Raw genomic sequence first — 7,075 nt, forward strand, 5'->3', positions numbered from 1 at the left:
ATTATAGCCAGTTTCCCCTTGCCAGTGTTTGGCACACTATCCTGTTGCTGTTGTCCATCTGACGTTGGCTAGGAGGTGATGTCCACCCTCCACTCATGTCACTGTTTTTCCCTGCCATCAAGAAGCTTGCCCTTGAATCTATAAACCAAAATAAACCTTCCCCCCCCCCCACCACAAGCTGCTCTTGGTCAGGTGATTTCTGCCAGCAATGTGAAACTGACTACAACAGTAAAGTTGGTACCAGAGGAGTGTAACTGCTGCTAGACACTTGACTGTGTGGCTTTGGCATTTTGGAACCAATTTTCAAGTGGACTGTGTGAGTATTTGGAACCTTCTTGGCCTAAGAGATGCCTTTCAGTGCTGTAAATATAGTTTGCTGGACTATTCTGGTCAGAGCTGAAAGACTTGAATGCAGTAAGAACTATGGACTGTGAGGTTTGACTTATGAGGGTATAAAAGAGCTTTGCTTGGACTGGGCTAGAAGAAGTTTGTGTGAGAAGCATGCTGTTATGCCCATGTCCTGAGAATTTGTGCAGGGTTGCATAGCACGGAAATGGACTGGTGTGAGCAGAGGGATATGTCACAGAAATGGAATTTTTGGGCTGACTTCTTCCCATTAAACTGAAATTATATGAGATTACAACCTTTGAGATTGGCCAGCTGACTTGCATTGGACCAACAGCAAGAATGTAGACTCTTTTCAAAGGGCCTGAATGCTGAAGGAGTGTCCTGTTTTTCAAAGTCTGCTTTATTTGCCCCTGGATTAACAAACTGGCATCCCATCTGGTTTTTTGGATTATGAGAAATGCAGGAAAGAGAGGATCATTGAATTTGCAATCCGGTCTTGTGTTTTGGAAATGGCCGTGGACAGTGTGAAGCAGGTTTGCTGGATGCCTGCATGGACACCTGATGGAGCCATGAGGATGGACCATGGGTTGCAGTGAAGATCCAGTGGAGATGCCATGACCACGAGATGGCTATTAAGGAAAGCTGCCAGCCCCAGATGAAAATTTCCAGGACTGTAAGTAGCCTAGCTGGAGGGGCAGAGTTGGAACTCCAGAGTATTGTTGCTGGTTAGAATTATCAGACTTGGAAACTTGTCACTGACTAGGGTTGTTGGACTTGGAGCTACAGAGTTTGATGTTTGCCCTGTTTAAATTTGTATTGGTTGAATATTTCTTTGTTATGCGCAATGCCACCTTTTGCAGTGTGAATGTTTATTCTGTGCCATTATGGGTTTTTTTTTTGGGGGGGGGTTGGTATTATAGCTCAGTTAAAAGACTTTGGATTATGGGGGTGTTTGAACATCATTGGGATTGATTAAGAACCATGGGCACTTTGAAAGTTGGGCTGAATACATTGTATTTTATATCATGTATAGATATCAGTTGATGGGGGCCAGGAACAGAATGTGGTTATTTGATTCAGGTGTCCCCCAAAAACTTAGGTGTTCTGAATGCTAGGTACCAGCTGACAGAGATGTGGGAACTGACACCTCCTGGACACAGAGTATTTTTGGGGGTGGGCTTATGGGTATTATAGCCAGTGTCCCTTTACCAGTGTTTGGCACACTCTCCTGTTGCTATTGTCCACCTGGTGTTGGCCAGGGGGTGATGTCCACCCTCTGCTCATACCATCATTTCTCCCTGCCATCATGGAGCATCCCATCAGGTCTGTAAGCCAAAATAAACTTTTTTTTTTTCCAAAAACTGCTTTTGGTCGGGTAATTTCTGCCAGCAATGTGAACCTGACTGCAACAATCCCTGATAGAAGTTATAAATTATTCCAGCCTCTAGTGATGTTGGCTATAGAAGAAGCTTGCTTGATATTAATTAAGACAATGAAGGAAGACATCAAGAAGAGCATGAAGGAATGCAAGGTGTCCCCGGATTTCTCTCTCACATTGTCGGAGCCTGTCTGAACCCACCAGTCACAGGCCAGCTGCCCTCACTCTTGTTACTTCCAGAACTTGGGACAGCTCAGTGGTTTGTTTCTAGCACTCTCTTGGCATTGAGATACACTCTGGCTGAGCCTGGGACTATCTCTGTGGCTTTTCTTGGAAAATAATCCCCAGGACCCTTCACTGTAAGGATGAGGGGATTACAACAAACACAAAATCCATAGGTTGCAGAATGTTTTTAAATGCCTCCATGAAATGGCCAGTGTCAGATGATACTCAGGTCATTTGGCTATCTGGGTTGTGATCTTGGACCTCCCTGACACCGGTAAAAGGCAGTCATCCCTCAGGATGTGATGAACATTGAAGATAGTTGTATATTTTGGAGTGTTTGATGAAAAGAAGGCTAATTAAATGCAATAAGTGAGTTGTGTCTCCATGACATTCATACAATGACACTAAATTTGGAGACAGGAACTTTAAAAAGGAAAGTAAGACCAAATGTGACAACATCAGGAACCTAATAAAATAGTTGCTTTCCTTAGGTAAGAAAAAGAAGATTCTTTAGGGTACACTGCCCAGAGAAAAGGCTGTGTGAGAACACAGGAGAAAGCAGCTGCCTCCTGCTCTCTTGACCATGGGCTTCCGGGTTCTAGGACTATAAGAAAGTAAAGGTTTTGTTTTGGTGGTCCTATTAATCCACATACAAGTTCATCTCTCTTTATTTTCTTTCCTTGTTGTTTGAGGCATTCACATATTCAAAGATAAGTCGGAATTTATACTAGATCTTTTGAGCTGATCTCATTCGAACCATCAGGACTCAGAATACAATAAGAGGGCATATGGACACAACAGTGACACACTATTTTCAGGCTTGCACAGGTAAAATGGAATTATGGGCCATAAAGGGACCTCTGCTTTGGCATCTGTTTACTATTTGTAGATATGAAGTGTCCTTTGGAAAAAACTCATATGTTTAAGACTTTGTCCCCCGTGCAAGCAGTGTTCAGGAGGAGGTGAGACATTAGGAAAAGAGTCCGTCATGGAAGACCAATCCAAAGATGGATTCAGGTTTTAAATACTACTGGGAAGTGTGGGTCTGCAGAAGGTGGAGTTATAGAAGTGAAGCGAATGACGGGCAGTGTGCCAGGAAAAGACACACCTTCTCCCTGCCTCCTTCCTGGCATTTGTGCTGCATGCCCAGCTGCCATCAAGTCCATAGTTCTGGTGGTATGTTGCCATGTGCTTCATTGTAAGTTCTGCCAGAAACAAGGCAGCCACCACCATGGACTGAAATTGCTGAAACCAGGAGCCAAAGTACAGGTCTTCTCCTTTAAGTTGTTTATGTCACGCATTTCACCACAGTAACAGGAAAGCCAACCAACAAAGGCTAGAGTGCAAGTTTACATCTCAACTTGAGATAGCAGAGCTGCAAGTGGATCTGAAAGGTACAAAAGATTTTGCTTAAGGTTTTGGTTCTGTTGTCCATAGATTTATTGACCTGGTTTTGCATCTAATCCATTGCAACATTCTTTCTCCAAGGCCTGGATGACTTTAGTTCTTCTTGGAACCACCTTAGCTATCCTTCACTAATGAGCTTCATAAATCTCTGATGCATGCTCACTCTGTGTTTGCATGAGTCATAGTGCTGACCTTTTGAAATTTATCCTTTGACAAGTACAAGGGACTACAATATTTCTAGAATGTAACAATCACCCTTTAAGGAAAGATAAGACCTTCTTGGATTAGGATTAATTATTTTTATTCTAGATTTTTTTCCATTTCTCTATTAGTATGTATGTGTGTTGTGTGTGAGAGAGAGGTAGGGGGTGTTCATGTATGTGTGTGGGTGAATGTGTGTGGATGTGGAGGCCAGAGGTGGACGGCATGTTTCTTCTTCAGTCAATTTGCACCTTACCTTTTTTTTTTTTTTTGACAGGGTTTTGTTGTACCTAGCGTTCACTGATTGAGCTAGAGTGGCCGGCCAGGAAGCCCCAGAGATACCCTGTGCTCAGGTCCCTAGCGTTGGAATTACAGGTGTGCAGTATGCCTGGCATTTTACATGGGTGCTGAGGATCTGAACTTCAGCCGTTGTCAACTTCCAGTGGAAGAGATGTTGGAGGGACCACCTGGGAGCCCCCAGGACTCTTCCAACCATGGTGATCAAGTGGCCACCATCAATCACACAGTTACCGATTTTTAACCTTTGTCTATGACCGTTCACTCCCTTGTTACCTTAAATTCCTTTTGCCACCCATCTGGCCCTCCTGTTTCTAATTAAAATTTGGAAGTTGCATGAAAACTCGGCAGGAACGGTTTTTATGAAATGTTTTCTCCATTGGAGCAGATTGTGCTGCTCATGGAGTCAGCTTTCAAACTAATTTAACTCTCAGCCCAAGCTTCATACAGCAAGGCGGAAAGCAAAAATGGAGCTGCGAGGAGCCGTGCCAGTTGGACTGCCTCACGCTTCTGACTCACTTCAGAGCTGTCAGTCATCATGTCAACAGAAACATCCGTCTGCACCCACCCTCGAAGTCAGTGGCCAGAGAGGAAGGATGCATCAACATCGCGATCAGGCCAAAAGACAAGATGCCCCTGGACATCAGAAATACCATGGTTGCAGGGTCAAAGGGGGAGAAATGGCACTGAGAAAAGCCCACGCACTTAAACGAGGTGAAGTCATACTCATAAATAGCTATTATTTTTTAAAGTTTGGTATTTGGTGACAGCTTTATACATGTATATAATGTATTTTGATCATATTCACTCCTATTATCCTCTATCCCTTCCTACTCCCATGGATACTTAAATTCTTTTCTTCTATTTTTGAAGGTAGTGTCTTGCTTTAGCCCAGGCTGACCTGGCCTCAAACTCACAGAGATGCTCCTGCCTTTGCGTCCCTAATACTGAGATTGAAGGTGTGCACCACCATGCCTGGCTGTGTGGATCCTTTCCTTCTTCCCAACTAGCCCTCTATCTTCAGGGCCTTTATTTTTGGTGAGCCGCTGAATTTAATCAAGGTTGCTTGCATGTGAGCATGGGTGGGCAGGCTACTAGCCGGCATATCAGCATCTCACCTGTGGCTGAACCACTAAAGATGTCTCTTCCTACCCAGCAACTGCTAAGAGGTCTTCAGAGAGGGCAGAGCCTCATGAGTCCCTCCCCCATCCACAGTGGACCTAGTCTTGTACAGGTAACAATAGCTTCTGTGTGCTCATGATTGCAAATGAATTTTCAGGAGACTGTGGTTCATTACACTCCCTCCCATCCCCTGGCTCCTACATTCTTTCCATTCCCTCTTCTACAGTGTTCTCTCAGCCTTGGAGGGGGTGATAGAGATGTCTTGTTTAGGGCTGAGCACTCAGTGGTCACCTATTCTCAGCACTTTGACCAGTTCTGGGCTTATGTATTAATCATTGCCCACTGGAAGAAGGTTCTCTGAGAGCAGCACTAGTTTATGGGTAAAAACACAAATAGTAGCTCCTTATCAAATGGCTATATTATTTATCAAAAATTTAATACATACCTCACACTGAGCACTTAAGTAAATTATCTTGTCTAACCTTCACAACTGCCGTATTAGTCAGGGTAGGTTAATTGCTGTAAAACATACCAGAATCTCAGTAGCTTGCTACTGTGGTGGCTGACTTCTTATGTCATCAGCAAGAGGAGAGGGATCTTGAGAGACTTTACCTTCTCTAGGACCTGGGGTCAACCACTGGATCTTTTACACCCTACTGGCAGATTTGTGGAGAAAGACAAGGCTTGTGGCAAGGATTCCACAGAAAGTTTCTGAAGGTGTCAGGGGAGCACGTCATGTAGTGTCTGCTCTGACTGATTCTGATCCCCTTGTTAAAGATGAAGCTGGGTTTTAGGCAGAAAGCAACTTGCCCAGTGGCCCAGGTCTAATGAGGGGTGGCACCAGGACAGGTTCTGGGCATCTCCATGGCAGAGCTTCTTACCTCCATGGGAGAGTTCCTATCTCCATAAAAGAGTGCCTTAGCTCCATGAGAGAGTTCTTCATTTCCATGAGAGAGCTCCTCATCTCCATGAAAGGGTTCCTCATCTTCATTAGAGAGCTACTCACCTTCATGAGAGAGTTCCTCACCTCCATGAGATAGTTGATCATCTCCATGAGATAGCTCCTCATCTCCATGAGAGAATTTCAGTGTCTCCATGAGAGAGTTCCTCACCTCCATGAGAGAGTTTCTCATCTCTCTGACAGAATTTCTCATCTCTATTATCCCTGATTGTCCTAGATTGACCGATAGATGTTCCAAGGCTCCTATAGCACCCAGACTCTGTTCCTAGCATAGACTTTATCCATGGTATCTGTTATTTTTGTCCAGGAGGTGCTATTTTAATGGTTTCAAAGACAGCCGATTCTCACGTGCCATTGGTGGTAACCGGGGCAATCCTGGTGCCACCACTAATATATAGGCACTGAAGTTATGGCAGTGACGTCTAGTTCTCTCCTCAAGAAAAACAGCATGCATGGCACCACTGTAGAGCATACATGGTCAAACTCTGAGGCAATAATGACTGCTTTAAAATTTGGCTCCTGTGTTCCCCATTCAGCACTTCAGTTTTTCTTTTCTTTTTTCTTTTTTTGGTTTTTCGAGGTAGGGTCTCACTCTAGCCCAGGCTGACCTGGAGTTCACTATGTAGTCTCAGGGTGGCCTTGAACTCATGGCAATCCTCCTACCTCTGCCTCCCAAGTTCTGGGATTAAAGGCATGCACCACCACACCCGGCTCAGCACTCCAGTTTTAGAGTCCTCAGTGGTAATACCTTTATGTATTTCCTACTTGCCCACACTGCTTGAACTATGTGTCCAGTCAAATATAGGTTATCTTTACCCTGGGTCTCCCACTTCTCTGCCCTTGGTCACCATTTGCTTTCCTACTATGCTCATTCATTTCCTCCTTCCAGTTCCATTTTGAAGGTTCTGCTCAAATGCTACTCCCTTGAAATCAAGTATAGGGTTCCCAGGCTCTCCAGGAGGGAGAGTCAAGAAAAGGGATCCTAGTAGAGAGTAAGGTGGATGCTGCACCTGTTGACTAGTCACTGAGGCACCACAGACATGCCTTAGGCACCAAGTGCCTCTGTGTACATATTTGTGTATGTGGGTTCGGGGGGAGGTTGAAGGGATCTCATGTGCATGTGTGAATGTTGCATA

The sequence above is a fragment of the Jaculus jaculus genome, chromosome 1, assembly GCF_020740685.1.
Source record: "Jaculus jaculus isolate mJacJac1 chromosome 1, mJacJac1.mat.Y.cur, whole genome shotgun sequence".
NCBI classification, from domain to species: domain Eukaryota; kingdom Metazoa; phylum Chordata; class Mammalia; order Rodentia; family Dipodidae; genus Jaculus; species Jaculus jaculus.